The 17,635-nt window shown below is 48.0% G+C and overlaps 1 protein-coding gene across 1 annotated transcript in view; it reads left to right on the top strand.

Moving 5' to 3' along the window:
* Window positions 1-297: 297 nt before the first annotated feature.
* The window catches only part of LOC142567775 (WD repeat and HMG-box DNA-binding protein 1-like), a 350,415-nt gene continuing 333,077 nt past the window's right edge, over window positions 298-17,635 (top strand). Inside the window, exon 1 of the mRNA XM_075677936.1 lies at window positions 298-366. The gene's annotated coding sequence lies outside the window, so the exon portion shown is untranslated. The remainder of the gene's footprint in view (window positions 367-17,635) is intronic.

Below are 17,635 nucleotides of genomic sequence, written 5' to 3'. Positions count from 1 at the left end.
AAAAAATTCCCTAGAGTCTCGTGAATCTGACTTGAATTTGCAATTGTGTGCTTTCGTTGCTGAGTCCGACCGGCCACCAAAAAGAAGCGCAAAGAAAGCTGGCGAAGCGTCCAAGGAGAAACGTACCAACCGATCGCGTTCGCGTGGTTGGCATCGCGGGCTAGACGCGGCACCTTGGGTCACGTACGCGCTGTGGCCCTGCCAACCACCGCGCCGACATGTCGCGCCGCTTTCCCTGAAGGCGCCGTCACGTCGCGCTCTCTCCCCTTCCTCTCGCTAGCGGCTGCGTCACCGCGCTCCTGAGAGATCTCGGTGCGCGCGTAGTTGGCGAATCGGAAGTGCTTCGAGCGGAAACGGCCTACCAAGGTGAGTGCTTTTGGAGAGCAGTTTGGGCTTGTTTCGCACCTAACACTTGAGCAATGGCGCGCATGAATGTCGCTCCTACTTCGACCTCGTCTCGGTGTTGCCCCCTGCTTTCGGAGCAAGAAGCGAGTACGCGCTTAGTGGTGCTTGCGCAGCATGGCGGCTCCCCATCGGCATCGTCCATGCACAGCGCTTGCCTCGGCCTTCGCCTATGTGAGCTGCCTACGCTGCAGCCGAGGTGGATGCAGCACCGACGGCTGTGTTGTGTTTTGGCGGACCATGTTTTCGCTCGCGTTCACCGCAATCACAAAAATGTGCAAGACCGAGCAGTGCTGCTGGTCGTACTGCGCGTCTACACTTGTGGAAATTGCTATCGCGGACATTACTGCTGTTGATATTTTGCGATAGAACAGACGCTTGAGGCATGTCGCAAAGGTAGAGAAATGCGGGCGTCTGCGCTTGGCACGAGCTGGTTTGGTCTCTGGCTGAGCTGCTCGTGTAAACACCACAATAATTAGTTCATTTGTCTGTCTCGCCGCACATAACATTTTGGTAGAAGTCTGCGATCCCCGTCCTCGCCACAGAGTTCCGCAGCTGTTGGTGCATTAAGCTCCCTACCATGCCTCCCGTAGACGCGAGCCCGTTAGCGTCGGTTAAGACTCGTCAGACTGCTCCAGTCGTGCCGCCTACCCGCGCTGCGACCCTGGTCTCTTCCGGCTTAGATGGCACTGATGTCGAAGAGTGGTTTCAACCTTTATGAACGCGTCAGCGCTAATAACAAGCGGGATCTAACGATCATGCTCTCTAACGTTGCGTTATGCCTGAGCGACACCCCACGCGTGTGGTACCGAACCCACGAAGGCGAATTAACCACCTGATAGATTTTCAAATAAAAAATACTCGCGAACAATTCGGCGACCACTTCGGGGCGCGGTCGCAGCAAAAGAGGCCCTTGCAACACGTGTTCAAAGCCCCACAGAGCCCTGTGTCTCATACATACTGACGTCCTGCGCTGTGCTGCAAAGCTGACGGCAAATTGACCTGAAACAAAGTGGCGCACACATTAAAGGGCATCGCAGACGAAGCGTTCAACTTGCTGGTTTTCGGCAATGTTCCTACTATTGACGGTTCTGTTCCGGTCGTCGGTATGTGTTGAGCCCACGCAAGCATCTTTAGCCGCCACACTGCTGTTCTTTTTTACCGCGATTATCCGTTCGCCCGCACGACAATATTCTCGACCTTGAATTTCCCTCAACGCATGCGGCTCTTACTGACTGAAGTAAAACTCTTGCTTGCGCTAGTTGGTTCATGCTTGAAGTAGTAAAGGCAAGGCGCAAAAGACCATGACTCAAGAAGAAGAACACAAACGACAGGACCGGCGCCACTCGCAACTAAATTTATTTTCGCAACAAGCCTGCCTTATGTAGGTTATTCACGCCGAGTCGCGCACAAAACTTTAGAAGTAAAAAAACGGCAATCTATCGACCACTCAGGAATCTTATCTGGCACATAATATCGAATGAGCAAACAAGAACCACATGTGGATCGGCACGGGAGGCAATTGATCTAATATAGTGTTTTTTCAAACCAACGGGGACAAAAACCAGACATAAAAAGTACCTTCTACGCTTCACTACCAAACTATCCACAACATAACACACTTCAAACGCCTAAGGCCCAGTCAGTGATAAAACCCGCACAATTATGGGAATGATGACCAACGAATAACACGGAAAAAAATGAAAAATGCGTCTAAGTACAGTGTCTGCGTCAAAACTAAAATCTCTAATAGTCACTCAGCTAAAAAATCGATAAAACATGTGACCGCGCGAAAAAAGAACCACGTGACAAACAATGAAACGCACAGAAGTGTTGAACGATAAAGGTCTAAAGAACAGCGTCTGCTTAAAAAAAAAAAAGAAAAAAAGTGCAACAAAAGCTTAACAGCCACTAGAAAATCGTCAACAAAATAAAAACTACTTAAAGAAAGGAAGACATACGATAAAACCAAATGAAATCACTCTAACATAAGGCCTAAATGGAACGTTCTAAAAAGTCGTCTCCTTGTCACTAAGCATAATGGCGGCCTGCTGACGCATGCGTTTCCCTCTTTTTTGATGAAATAGGCTTCCACAATTTCCCGCTGAAACCTGTCTTTTCCAAACTTCAAAAATTTAGTTTTGTCAAACTTAGGGCGGCAATTAGAGCAATCTCTGCAATGCTCTGCAAGGAAACTCCCTTCCTTGTTGCGCAGATTACGACAATGTTCCATTGCACGCTCATTGAAACATCGACCTGTTTGTCCGATATAGCTGCGACTACAGCTTCGAGGGATTTGGTAGACTACACGTGTCCTGCATTCAGTGAACTTCTTCTGATGCTGAATTGAACAAGCCGGGCGTTTCTCTCGGTTCATGGCACAAAGCTTAGATAACTTCAAGGCGCCGAGAAGACAACCTGAACGTTATGCCTACTCGCCACTTTCTTAATGTTGTGCGATACCTTATGAAGGTACGGAATTACCGCAACAGAAATGCGTGAAACTGGCTCCCTGATAAGAGTCGGGTGCTTTAGTTTTTGGAGCATCGTTTCGAAGATAGCTGAAATCAGACATGGCGGGAAGCCTGCTTGTTGTAGTCGTTGCACTTGAGCGCTAAAGCTACTTGACACCAAATGTTTCCCCAGTGTTTCCAAAGGAAGGCATTTGTTGGATGTACAATCCGCGTTCTTTGAAAGGCCTGCTACCGTTTGAGAGCGCCCATTCCAAGATTGTAAAGCGTGCAATTCCTACCAATTCTCTGCAAACGGCTTTAACTAAGTCTTGTATACATTCCCACAGTCGTGCGGGTTTTATCACTGACTGGGCCTTAGGCGTTTGAAGTGTGTTATGTTGTGGATAGTTTGGTAGTGAAGCGTAGACGGTACTTCTTACGTCTGGTTTTTGCCCCGTTGGCTTGGAATAAGACCATACTAGATCAATTGCCTCCCGTGCTGATCCACGTGTGGTTCTTGTTTGCTCATTCGGTAGTATGTGCCAGATAAGATTCCTGAGTCGTCGATAGATTGCTGTTTTTTACTTCTAAAGTTTTGTGCGCGACTCGGCGTGAATAACCTACATAAGGCAGGCTTGTTGCCAAAACAAACTTAGTTTGTGTGACGCCGGTCCTGTCGTTTGTGTTCTTCTTGAGTCCTGGTCTTCTGCGCCTTGTCTTTACTAACTGACTGGTCCGCCTGGAACTGCTTAACCTTTCAGATGCTGGTGACGCAGCCGCTTAACCTTCACCAGCTTCGTTCGAATGCCGGCCAAGTTATTATCATATTGTTACTTATTTTATTTATTTATTTATTTAGTACACACATCACCTCTTCAGGCATTACAGTGGGGGGGGGGGGCAGACTATACACAGGCACGTTGCAGATGTGACATGGTACATGTGAAAGAAAGAAAAGTACACAAAGCACAAGGATTATAAACATTCGCAATGAAAAGGCAAATATTAAACTGCAAAAAAAAACGCGGTGGTGGAGATACAGTAAAACAAAGCAAAAAAGAGGCACTTAAAGAAAATGTAATTTGCAAGTGGGATTATTTATAGGTCACGGTGATTGTTAGACATAGACGCGATTTCTATGCCTTAGTGATCAAGAAATTCTATCGTTCTTAACGTAGAAAAGAACTTCTTAGGACAAGTAATTTCTACAACTGAGGAAGGAATTCAGTTCCACTGACTGATGGTAATTGGGAAAAAAATTGCTGCTAAAGGCCGATGTATTACATTTGTATCTTGTGTTCATGATCTTTGCGTACTGATACGCAGTGAGGCTGGTGTATTTGCACGTCCCGGGGAATTCGAGCATGATAATGATATATGCTGCGTAAAAGCTTCAGGCACATTGTTGCGGTGCATTTGGACAGGACCGTGCGTGTAAGAGGGAGACGAAGAGGAAGTGGTAGACTGTCTACTGGAGCTGCGACCTTTGTAACAGTCTGCGCATTTACCGCTAACTTTCAACCTTGTAAATAGTTATACTTAAGTTTGTGCGTCGCGCTTCCACCTCGTAACATTTGATGGAGCGGCGGGGCAACGACTCAAAACGGAGCTTCGCAGTGACCGCCGCTTCGGTTCGTCGATGTCGAAGGTGACGGCGCCGCGTTCGCCGACGCCCGCGTCGACTCGCGTACTCACCATCCGGGAACCTTCTGCGGCACCGATCGCGCCAACGTCGACGACTGGCTGGAGATGTGAGAGCGGTTGAGCAGTCACAACAAATGGGATCCCACAGTGGAGCTGGCGAACATAATTTTTCACTTGGCGGGTACAGCGCGGGTGCGGTTGCAAAATGACGAAACAGAACTCCCTGACTGGGAGACCTGCAGGCAGAAGCCGCAACGTCTCCTCGGAAAACCGTTGGGTCGGAAGGTCATCGCCAAGAAAGAATTGGCATCACGAGTTCAAACGTCCAGCAAGGGTTGCGTCGCCTATATACTAGACGCGCTGGCATTCTGCAGCAAGGCCGACGCTAAAATGCCCGAGTCTGATAAAGTCGGACATATATTAAAAAAGCATCGCCGATGACACCTTCAATCTACTCATGGAAGAACTGTATTTCAATAAATATTTAGTTTTGACAAAATCAAATACAAGATGGTTGTAAGTACACATTCGGAGGTCCCGAAGTAAAAACTGTCGGGGGGAACCTCCTAACAAGACATGAAAAGAGGATAGTAGGATCGTGGCAAACAGTGAGTCATGTCAAATATTATACAATTTCTGCATCATCATCGGAAATAAACGTAAGAGACAAAAAAATCTATTAAAATATGACAAGTATGTTCACACAGTTAAAAAGAAAAATAATTGAAGAAATCTTAAAAATAACATGCAACAATGAATGGCATGTAAGCTAACAACGAGAAGTATCAATTACAGGCAAAATTCAGTAACTCGGTAATTGAACAGTACATTGTGTAATGGTAAAGAGAACAAAATCTAATTAATTCTAGGTGCGTTAAATTATGCTACGCGTCACATAAAGTGTTCATGAAATGCTCCTTCGTTCTACGCTTGAATGATAATAATGTAGATGTCTTCATATCAGATGGTATCGAATTCCAAAAAGAAATGCCCCAAAACGCGACGGTAAATTTCCCATAGTTAGTTCTTGCTTTTGGAAGGAGAAGATTGAGTTCTGCTGAAAATCTTGTGTTGTTATAATTGATGAGGCCAGAGCGACTAAAACCTGGAATATTAAACTCGGTATTTATTAGACGAAATACAAGTAGCGACAGCTTATGATTGAATAACATGCGTAAAGATAAAACATTTAGGGAACGGAATATGGGAGCAGAGGGAGATGTATGCGATTGGAATGCAATTAATCGTAATGCTTGCTTTTGCAAAACTTCTAACTGATGAATATGTGTGGTATATGTATTACCCCAAGATGACAGGCAGTATGATAGATGACTGTTGTATATACGCGTAGTATAGAAATGAAAATGGTTTGCTGAAAAAAAGCGAGATTTTATTATGATGTCAATACCAAATGAGATTTTTTGAATAAGTGATTGAATATGGCACTGGAACTTTAGGTTCTCATATAGTACCACACCCAAGAAATTTAGTAGATGCGGATCTTGCAAATACATTATTATTTAGAGACACTACAATAGAGCCAATGTGCAAAGTTTTTGAAGAATGGAATACCATAAATTTCTGAGATGGGTTAATGGTTAGCTTGTTTTTTACACACCATGGATGAACATTCGTTAGGTCAGCGTTAAGTTTATCCTGCAATGCAAATACATTTTTATCAGATGCGAAAATAGTGGTGTCATCAGCGTAAAGAAGGCAGTGCGCATGTGTTAATGTTTCTGGCAAGTCCATTAATGAATATTAGAAATAAAAGTGGCCCAACTATTGATCCCTGAGGGAAACCTGTATTTGCAGTTTTTGATGAGGAGAAGACACCCTTGACTTCGACTTTATATTGTCGGTCAATCAGGTAGTTGCGAAGGATTTGTGAAGGCGGTCCAGAAATGCCATACGATTCAAGTTTACTTAAAAGAATACGATGGTTAATTGTATCAAACGCCTTGGTGAAATCAATAAAGAGAGCACCGCCTTGATCGATGGCTAATTTAACCCTCTCAGTAAAAGTAATAAGCGCTAATTCAGTTGAAAAATTGTCACGAAAACCAAATTGATCGGGAGTTAAAAGAATACATTTGGATAAGTATTTTGTTACGCGATTATGCATAAGTTTTTCGATGACCTTACTAAAGAAAGACAAAATGCAGATAGGACGATAAGTACTCGTGCACTTATGGTCACCTTTTTAAATACTCGGATTATTTTACCTCACATCTCGTGGCTCCCAGCCCATCTGGATAGCTCAATTAACCCGCTTGTATGTAATCCTAACGAGCAGGCCCACCAGAAAGCGCGCGACTTCACGTACCGCACTGTCGCGGGTAGCCAGGCTTGTAACGAGGTCAACACACAAAAATCCATTGTGTACTTTCCACGAAATTGTTTCCCATTATCGACTGGGCAGGAGGACATTTCCACCCCCTCACCCTAAGTTGAACAAACCTCAGGCTAGCACACTCAGACTTCAGCAAACCCGTTCGTATTCACTCCTCGGTCTCTTAACAGGATAGATCCTGCCCACTCACAGTCGTGCCCCAAATGTGGTCATGACACATGCTTTTTAGAACACATGCTCTGGCTGTGCCCAGCCCTTAACGCGTCTCCACCCATAACGAAAGAACAATGGCAGGAATCTCTCAAGAGCAGCAATCTCCACATTCAACTCGAGGTTGTCCAGAGGGCCCACGATATTGCGGCGGAACTTCATCTCCCGGTCCAATCGTGGGCGGCGCCACCGACTTGATCTTCGGGAGCCTTCGGTTTTAGCTGCCCAAGATCACAGCCCCTCAGGACTCAAATAAAGTTCTTGTCATGTCATGTCATGTCTCGAGGCGATTAGGAAAGATGCCATCTATAAATAGTCTGTTTGCTATATGTGCTAACGCAGGTGAGATTTCGTTAGACACAGGCTTAATGCTAGAGGGGCGTATTAAGTCGAGGCCCGGACCGGTTGTTTTAAGAGAATTGATAATGTAACATACTTCTAGTGATGTTGTGGGGAACAGGTAAAATGGATGAGAACAGCGCTGAAGAATAAGCAACGTTGAATCAGTCTGAATACTGTCTGCAATACTAAAATGGTCACTGAAAACATTAGCTATCTCTTGAGGGTCAGTAATATTAGCAGAATCGTGGTTCACACACGATATGTGATCTTTAGTTGTACTGATGTTTAAGAATTCCTTAATAACCTGCCAGTTTCGTCTGGTATCACTTCCATTTTTTCTTATATTACTTTCGTAGTAATTATGCTTGGCATTTTTTTAAAGTGGCTGTTACAACATTTGAATATATGTGGAAGCGCAATCGCAACGCATTATTGAATGGCTGGACTTTAAGTTTCTTACGAAGATTATCTGTTTTTTTTTAATGGACCGAAATAAAGAATCACTAATCCAAGGCTTTCTTGGCGAGCTGAACCTCCGCGTCACAGTAGTGTTACTTGTACATAAGTTAGGGCATTCGGATATTTTTGCAAAAAAAAGATTCAAAAGCCCGTTCGCCACATTGCTCTTCAAGCACGTCAGCCCAGACAATTGCACGAATCATACCAGTGAATTTATTAGAATCAAAGAAAATCCTGATACATTTTGCTGCTTCAGAAGGCGTTCGGAACCTGTGCAAAAAATATAGGGTAATGTTCTGTTACGGCATATTCCGCTATTCCAGCTGTGCGAAGATCAGTAGGTATGCTAGACAGTACATGGTCAATTTAAATATTAGGTCCGCCTATTTCACACCTCGTTGGAGCTGTAATTTGTGAGGAGAGACCGCAGCTTAGTACGTAGAACTCAGAGCAACATTGACTGTCAGGGCTGATAACGTTGATGTTAATGTCGCCACATATCACAATATCCTTGTTTTCAACAGTGACCGTGTTTAGTAATTGCTCAAATTCTTTACAAAATTCGCTGTAAGAGGAAGAAGGTGAACGATAAATGTATGCAATTATGATGTTACGTTTGGTAGGCAGCTGCAGGTTATTACTCTCTACTTCTAGCCATACTGATTCACAGAGGCAATGACAAAAAAGAAAAGATCATGGCAACGTTCATAAGACAATGAAGATTTTACTAGAATGGCCAAACCGCCACTACGATAACCTTCACGATGACAATATTCAGGAATGTAGCCTGAAATACCGTATAGATTCCCGTCATGAGATGATAACCACGTTTCAGATAAGCATACGAAAGGGAACGCATGATCAAGACTGCAAAGAACATTGTCACGTGGTAGTGACGGTGAAGAAAGCAGCAATACGGTGGAATACAAAACTAGCTTTTATTGGGCGAACCTGTGCGCACAGAACAGGCTACACTTATAGCACAACGACAGCGGCGAACACGGTCGGCGATCGTCGGAAATCTGATCAGCGGGTCGAGCGCGTCGGCTTTTATAGAGCAGTCGTCGAATGTTCCAGACTAATCGTTCGGACCCGCGTGCCTTCCACAAAGTTCTACACCATTCGCGTCAGGTGATGAAATCAGATAACATAAAAGTAGAAGGATCGACATTTGGGCGAATTGGTACTGGTTGAACATCTTGAAGGGGCAGCGCAAAAAGACGATGACAGAAGGCAGGAACACACAGGACAGCGCTGAACTCACAACTAACTTTATTCGAAGGCATACATACACTTATATACGCAACCCATAGCCACGTGCTCTCCCATCCATGGCGTCATTATCAGTGCGCAGGCAAAAAAAAAAAACGCAAAACCATTTAATCTAATGCTACGTTATGAAGCGGCTTAAAAATTCAAATTCACTATCATGCAAATTTATCGATGGCATGCTTACACGACGCGACCCTTTTTTCCTGATATAGAAGGCCTCAATTATCTCCCTCGTAGCCTGATTTTTGTGCGTGGAAAGTATTGTGGTGTCGTTATATATTGGAGTGCACCCATGCTCAGAGCAATGCCGCGCGACATGCCAGTAGGCATTACCCGTTAGTGAGCGCCTATGTTCAGACAGTCTAATATTGAGGCAACGACCTGTTTGACCGATGTATACGTGACCGCAGCAAAATGGAAGTTCATAAACCACTCCCATTCTACAGTGCACAAACGGGGAAGTATGCTTAACAGTACAGCCTTTCCCAGCATGAGTGGAGGCAGCCTGGGCCAATTTCCTATCGATCTTACCACAAGTTTTCATCAATTTGTTAGGGGCAGAAAAAACAACCTTTATATCAAATCTGCCTGCTACATTCCTGAGATTATGTGATAGTTTATGTACATATGGAATTACAACCAGTTTTTTCTTCTTGTCGGCAGGCTCTGGATTATTCATTCTTGTGGGTGCTCCTAGTTTTACACGTTTAACAAGCTTCTGTTCTGTCATGCGGATAGCATCCTCTCGAAAACCTGCTGCTCTCAAACGCTCCAGTTGTGTTAAGAAACTCTTAGACGTCTTGTGAAAACACGATTTCGAAAGTGTGTTTTCACAAGACGTCTAAGAGTTTCTTAACACAACTGGAGCGTTTGAGAGCGGCAGGTTTTCGAGAGGATGCTATCCGCATGCTATCCGCTGTCGGTCCTCTGCTGGTTCATGATTCGCAGGCGGGCGAGCTGGCGGGCTTCTTCGGCGCGCTGGAGATAGATAGCGACGTCAACATTCTCTTCGTCAGTTACGTGCGGCAGCATGGCGTCGAGCGTCGTCGTCGGGTTCCTGCCGTAAACAAGCTTAAATAGCGTCATCTGTGTTGTTTCTTGCACAGCCGTGTTGTAAGCGAATGTTACGTACGGCAGGACCGCATCCCACGTCTTGTGCTCGACGTCGACGTACATTGCTAGCATGTCGGCGATGGTCTTCAGGCGCTCCGTGAGACCATTCGTCTGCGGGTGGTAGGCAGTTGTCCACCTGTGACTTGTCTGGCTGTATTGCAGAATGGCTTGCGTGAGCTCTGCTGGGAAAGCCGTTCCTCTGTCGGTGATGACGACTTCTGGAGCACCATGTCGCAGCAGGATGTTCTCGACTAAAAATTTCAACACTTCGGCTGCGCTGCCTTTCGGTAGAGCTTTAGTTTCAGCGAAGCGGGTGAGATAGTCCGTCGCCACGACGATCCACTTATTTCCGGATGTTGATGTCGGAAACGGTCCTAACAAGTCCATCCCGATCTGCTGAAAAGGTAAGTAAGGAGGCTTGATTGGCTGTAGTAATCCCGCTGGCCTTGTCGATGGTGTCTTGCGTCGCTGACAGTCTCGGCACGTCTTGACGTAACGGGCGACATCGGCGGTTAGGTGCGGCCAGTAATACTTTTCTTGTATCCTCGATAGCGTCCGGGAGAAACCGAGGTGCCCAGCGGTCGCATCGTCATGTAGGGCGTGCAGTACTTCTTGACGCAGCGCCGACGGAACAACAAGAAGGTAGTTGGCGCGGACTGGTGAGAAGTTCTTCACGAGTAGGTTGTTTTGAAGCGTGAACGAAGATAATCCACGCTTAACTATATGCCCTACGGACAACGTCGATGTGCCCTTGCAAATACTCAACTAGGGCTTTTAGCGCCGGGTCCCCTCGTTGTTGTTCGGCAGAGTCTTCCGCGCTTATTATGCCAAGGAAGGTGTCGTCATTCTCGTCATCTTGCGGCGGCGGGTCAATGGGGGCGCGTGATAGGCAATCGGCATGTGAGTGTTTTCGTCCGGACTTGTATGTTACAGTGATGTCGTATTCTTGTAGTCTCAGGTTCCACCGTGCCAGCCGTCCTGAGGGATCCTTTAAATTCGCTAGCCAACACAACGCGTGATGGTCACTGACCACTTTGAATGGCCTGCCATAGAGGTAAGGGCGAAATTTCGCTGTAGCCCAAACGATGGCGAGGCATTACTTTTCGTTTCTAGAATAATTGCCTTCCGTTTTTGACAACGACCGGCTAGCGTAAGCTATCACGTGTTCCTGTCCATCTTTTCTCTTGACTAGGACGGCACCGAGGCCTAGGCTACTGGCGTCAGTGTGTATTTCGGTATCGGCGTGCTCGTCGAAGTGCGCAAGTACAGGCGGCGTCTGCATGCGTCGTTTGAGTTCTTGAAATGCGTCGGCCTGCGGCGTTTCCCACTTGAACTCGACGTCACATTTAGTTAGCTTTGTCAGCGGCTCAGCAATGCATGAAAAGTCCTTGACAAATCGCCTGTAGTAGGCACACATGCCAAGAAATCTACGCGCTGCCTTCTTGTCGATGGGCTGCGGGAACTTTGCAGTGGCAGCTGTCGTCTGCGGGTCGGGGCGAACTCCAGACTTGCTGATGACGTGGCCTAGCAACGGAAGCTCATCGTAAGCGAAGCGGCACTTTTCTGGCTTCAGAGTAAGCCCTGATGACTTGATGGCCTCTAGTACTGTTGCAAGCCGCCTAAGGTGATCGTCAAAATTTCCGGCGAGGACAACGACGTCGTCTAAGTAAACCAGACAGGTCTGCCACTTCAATCCTTCTAAAACCGTGACCATCACGCGCTCGAACGTTGCAGGCGCCGAGCACAGTCCAAATGGCATAACCTTGAACTCGTAGAGGCCGTCTCGGGTGATGAAGGCGGTCTTTTCGCGATCTCTTTCGCCGACTTCTATTTGCCAATAGCCAGATTTCAGGTCCATTGACGAGAAGTATTTAGCGTTGCAGGGCCGATCCAATGCGTAGTCTATCCGTGGGAGGGGGTATACGTCCTTCTTCGTGATATTGTTCAGACGACGATAATCGACGCAGAAACGTACGGTTCCGCCCCTTTTCTCCACCAGGACAACAGGGGATGCCCACGGGCTTTTCGACGGCTGGATGATGCGGTCGCGCAGCATTTCGTCGACTTGCTCTCCTATAGCTTTACGTTCTCGCGGCGAAACTCGGTAAGGGCTTTGGCGGAGTGGTCGAGCGCACTCCTCGGTGATTATGCGATGCTTGGCAACTGGTGTTTATGGAATCTTCGATGACGTCGAAAAGCAGCCTTTGTATCGTCGGAGCAGACTTCTCAGCTGCTGTTGCTTAATCACGGGGAGAGTTGAATTAATGTCGTAGTGTGGTTCAGGAACCATGGTCGTCGGGGTAGATGCGGCGGAATCCGAGAGGGCAAACGCGTTACTGGTTTCCAGAATGTCGTCGACGTACGCGATCGTCGTGCCCTTGTTGATGTGCTTGAACTCCCGGCTGAAGTTTGTCAGCAACACTTCGGTTTTCCCTCCATGCAGTCGAGCGATCCCTCTTGCGACGCAAATTTCGCGGTCTAGCAGTAGACGTTGGTCGCCTTCGATGACGCATTCTACGTCAGTGGTTGTTTCGGTGCCGACCGAAATAACAATGCTGGAGCGAGGCGGGATGCTCACTTGATCTTCGAGCACACTCAAGGCGTGGTGACTACGAGGGCTCACCGGCAGCATCGCTTTATCTTCCGACAGCGTCATTGACTTCGACTTCAGGTTGATGATTGCGCCGTGTTGATCCAGGAAGTCCATACCGAGAATGACGTCTCGTGAACACTGTTGGAGGATAACGAAGGTGGCGGGGTAAGTCCGCTCATGAATGGTTATTCTTGCCGTGCAGATTCTAGTAGGCGTGATGAGGTGTCCTCGAGCGGTCCGAATTTGAGGGCCTTCCTATGCAGTTTTAACTTTCTTCAACTGCGCGGCGATGGGTCCACTCATGACGGAGTAATCGGCTTCTGTGTCCACTAAAGCCGTGACTGCGTGGCCGTCGAGAAGCACGTCGAGGTCGGTGGTTCTTTGTCTGGCATTGCAATTAGGTGTTGGCGTCGGATCACGGCTGTGTCGTGTTGAACTGAAGCTGGAACGTCGCGTCGTCAACTCGTCTTTCGTCGGTGTAGTCTTGGCTTCCTGACTTCGTCGGGACGGCGGCGTGTCGTTATTATGTCGCCGAGATGGTCTCTTCGTCGTCTTCGTCGGCGACGGAGGATCTTCGTCAGTTCGACGAACAGCAACCGCACCTCCATCGGTTGCTGCTTTTAGTTTTCCGGATATGGGCTCGCTGGCCCGCCCCGGGCTGGGCCAGTGTATGGTCGGCGCTGCGGCGACAGGTAGCGCCCTGGTGACGGCGAACGGGACGGTCGTCGAGGGCTCCACTGAGTAGCGGCGAGGTAGTCGGCGATGTCACGAGGGCGTTCACCTTCCCGAGGGCGCGGTGCATCGACGGCGAACCCTCGCAATCCCAGGTTGCGGTATGGGCATCGGCGGTATACATGGCCGGCTTCGCCGCAGTTGTAGCAGAGTGGGCGGTGGTCGGGGGCTCGCCAAATGTCCGTCTTCCTCGCGTAGCTGCGCTGGGCGGCGGCGGCGGTGGACGACGGAATTGCGGCGTTACAGAGCCCTCGCGTTGTCGCGGAGGGGGACCTTGACGGCGGGCGACGGCGGTGTAGGTCATCGCTTCCGGCTGACGTTGCGGTGATTGTTGTTGCACCTCAGGGACTCCAAGCGATCGCTGAACCTCTTCTTTGACGATTTCAGCGATTGGATTCAATTGGGACTGCGTCCTTGGGTAGAACTTCTGCAGCTCCTCCCGTACGACCGCTCTGATAGTCTCGCGTAGATCGTCGGTAGCCAGTGATTGAACCCCGGCGTAGTTTGTAGAGTTCGTGCGGCGATCGAATTGCCGGTTTCGGATCTCGAGTGTGTTCTCAATGTTCGTTGCCTCACGAAGGAACTCTTCGACGGTCTTCGGTGGGCTTCTTACCATTCCGGCAAAAAGTTCCTCCTTTACACCACGCATCAGTAGGCGGACTTTCTTCTCCTCGGCCATATCCGGGTCGGCGTGGCGGAACAAACGGCTCATTTCTTCCGTAAAGATGGCAACGTTCTCGTTTGGCAGCTGCACTCGGGAGTCCAGCATAGCTTCAGCCCTTTCCTTGCGCACGACGCTTGTAAAGGTGCGCAGGAAGCCGCTACGGAACAGGTCCCACGTTGTCAAGGTCGATACCCTGTTCTCAAACCAAGTTCTGGCGGCGTCTTCTAAGGCGAAGTAGACATCCCGCAGCTTGTCGTCGGAGACCCAGTTGTTGAATGTCGCGATTCGTTCGTAGGTCTCCAGCCATGATTCCCGGTCTTCAGTCGCTGCTCCATGGAAGCTTGGTGGGTCCCGAGGTTGTAGGATTACAGGGGACGCTGGGGCAGCCATTGGGGTTTTCTTGACCACGATCTTCTTTGTCGTCTCAGGTAGAAGTCCGTGCTCTGGGGGCAGTCCTTGCAGTCTGCGGCTAGCACGCTGGTGGTCTTGGGCGACGTTGGTTCTGTCCTCGGGCTTCGGGCTTGGATCGCGGCTTTGTGGGGGCGTTCGGTACATGAACGCACAAGCACCTCCACCGGATGTCACGTGGTAGTGACGGTGAAGAAAGCAGCAATACGGTACAAAACTAGCTTTTATTGGGCGAACATGTGCCAACAAAAACAGGATAGACATAGCACAGCGATAGCGGCGAACACGGTCGGCGATCGTCGGAAATCTGATCAGCGGGTCAAGCGCGTCGGCTTTTATAGAGCAGTCGTCGAATCTTCCAGACTAAGTGTTCGGACCCGCGTGCCTTTCACATAGTTCTACACCATACGCGTCAGGTGATGAAATCAGATCACATAAGGTTCGGCGACAACAGACAGGGGATAGAAGCATCGATAACTTTCCAGAAACTTCAGATACATGCAGGCGCGTCCCACGCTGTGCGATTACATTTGTTAGGCGGTGAAACGTGGTTGCCTGATAAAGATAAGTACACGTGTCAATATGATGCCTACGAATACTGCGGATGTTCCAATGTATTAAGGATAAATTGGGTTGTTTTTCCTCAATTAGAGCTTTCGCTTCGTCAAGAGTGAAAACTGAGTCAGCCATGATGAATTAGACCTTAATGGAAGCAAGGAACAAATTATTTGAAGACTGACAGATCATTCCCACTACATATGCAATAAACACGGCTGTTTTCCGACTTTCTGGCCTTAATGGCACAGTTATCGGTCCATAGAAATTTCCATCCTTTAGACTTCTTGAGCTCTAGCGCCTGTGCAAGAAGCCGCTTATTATCTGGGGTGAGGTGATCATTAACAAAAATAGAAGTGGTCGGTTTAAGTGATAGCCCTACTGTAATTGTTGTGAGTCTTGCTTTACGCGCTTTGGAAGCAAAGTCAGCCTTTGTTCGCGAGCGATAATGTTGGTTCCTTGTTTGGCAGGCACGCGGTGAACAATGTCAACGTCACCAGCAGCGACAGGGCACCCAATCTTGTCACCCAAAGCCTGGATAATTGTTAGGCAGCTTTCTCCTTCAGTCTTTGGAATACCTTTAATTTCTACGTTATTTTGCTTGGAATACTGCTCAAGGTCAGCTACTCGTTGTGAAATGCTTTTGTTACTATCAATCAAAGACTTATTATCGTCTCTCAAGGAGTTGTTTTCTTGGAGAAGGTTGTCATTTCTTGCCTTCAGAGATTCGTACAATTCATTAAACACACTAAGACTTTGACGCATTTCTGCGACTTCAGAACGGAGAATCTCAAGTTCTTTCGCTAACGTGGAATTAGTGGGCATCTCGTAGAATTACGCAGATTAACACAAAAAGCAAAGAGCAGCAGCAGTGACGTTAATGACGTTATCAAGGAGTGCAAGCGTTTCGAGTAGGTGAAAAACCGTGGTATATGTTAATCATTTGCACGGCTTGCGAATACGGCTGCAGCATCGTCTTGTGAAGACAGACAGGACTCTACTGCGCGGCAGCAGCAGCCTTCAGAGGTGCTGACGAAGATTGTGCGCCGTGAGCTGGAAGCATGTGTCCCGGGGATCTGTATCCACCTGTCAAGGATACACGCGCTCCTATAGTTCTCCTTGTTCAGGTGAATGTGTGCCAGGAACTAGCCAGTGTATGCTTGCAGTCAGTGTCAGGGTGTGTACCAACCGGGAAAATCATGAATACCGGGAAATCTCGGGGATCTTGAGTAGTCTAGAAAAACTCGGAAAACTCAGGGAAAATCAGGGAAAACTAGCTGTAATTTTATTGAAAGGGTCGAAAGTCGAGGTAATGCTGCCTCGAGTAACACAGGAACCGTAAGGAATCCTCTTTGACTCCCTGTCATCGGCTGAGGAGTTGTCAGTGTACAGTCAATGACCGACTTTCCGTATTTGCGGTAATTTGGACTGCTTCGCGGCACCACCTCGTACCACATAGAGTCAGTGTATTTCGGACGCAAGAACACTTCTTCGTCCCATTCTCCGGACCTGTTGCCGTGACCGTAGGTCCGAAACGGCATTAATCAAAGCCACCACCGCTGCCATTTTGATTACCGCGCCGCCTCGAACCGGCGCGCTCGCTCGCAGATCCGCTGGCAGCCGTAGCCACCACTGCGGTTAGGCTGGCCTAGCTCCTTCGACGTTCGCTGTGAAGCTTCTTGCCGTGGGTGCCGTGTTTTTATTGAAAGAGTTCCCTACTGTAAGCAATAGCACGGACTCCGCCTTTGTAATCCTCACGATTGGCTTAGAAGCTTGGAAAGCATGGTGCGTTGCATAATGCAAGTTCCCGAAAGTCAGCTTCGCCTTCGCACAGAAATGTTACTTGGTGAAGCATGCGCAATAGTATTGCAGTGAATCATTACAAGCGTGTGAAGGGGCTATTGCCACGGGACACAGTATGCATTCCTCAATTATACACGCATGCACCCGATATTTCCTGTCACGGTACGAGCACCGATATGGCTAATACGTGTACCGACAGGCCTTCAGAGCGTTTTCGAATGTACCTGTGGCGGTTTGAGCGCTTGAGGGCAGTAAATGAAATGCATTTATTCTTTCCAACAGCTCAATTTTTCGGATGCCTTCACGGCCCCTAGGGAGTTAGGAAAATAGGTCGTGGACTGTGCAACTGACCAAGAAGATGCTTCAAAGGGTCCTTGGGGCGAACGAGTGGCGGAAGGAGGACAATAACAGAAAGGACCTACGCACTGAATGAACGGGAAAGGAAGCGTGCGGCCGCCGTTTTGAAGGAGCTTGAGCTGAAAAAAAGTGTTGGCTGATGTCGAGATGCAGGTGTCCTTCATCCAAACCAAAATAAACTCTTCAATGCAGTGAAACACAACACTGAGGCGTCGTGCACGGTTTGAGAGTAAGTCAGGACAGTTGAGGTTGACACACGAGCCGTTGAGAGAGAA

The sequence above is a fragment of the Dermacentor variabilis genome, unplaced genomic scaffold (genome assembly GCF_050947875.1).
Source record: "Dermacentor variabilis isolate Ectoservices unplaced genomic scaffold, ASM5094787v1 scaffold_14, whole genome shotgun sequence".
NCBI classification, from domain to species: Eukaryota; Metazoa; Arthropoda; class Arachnida; order Ixodida; family Ixodidae; genus Dermacentor; species Dermacentor variabilis.
This window is presented reverse-complemented; position numbering and strand designations above follow the sequence as displayed.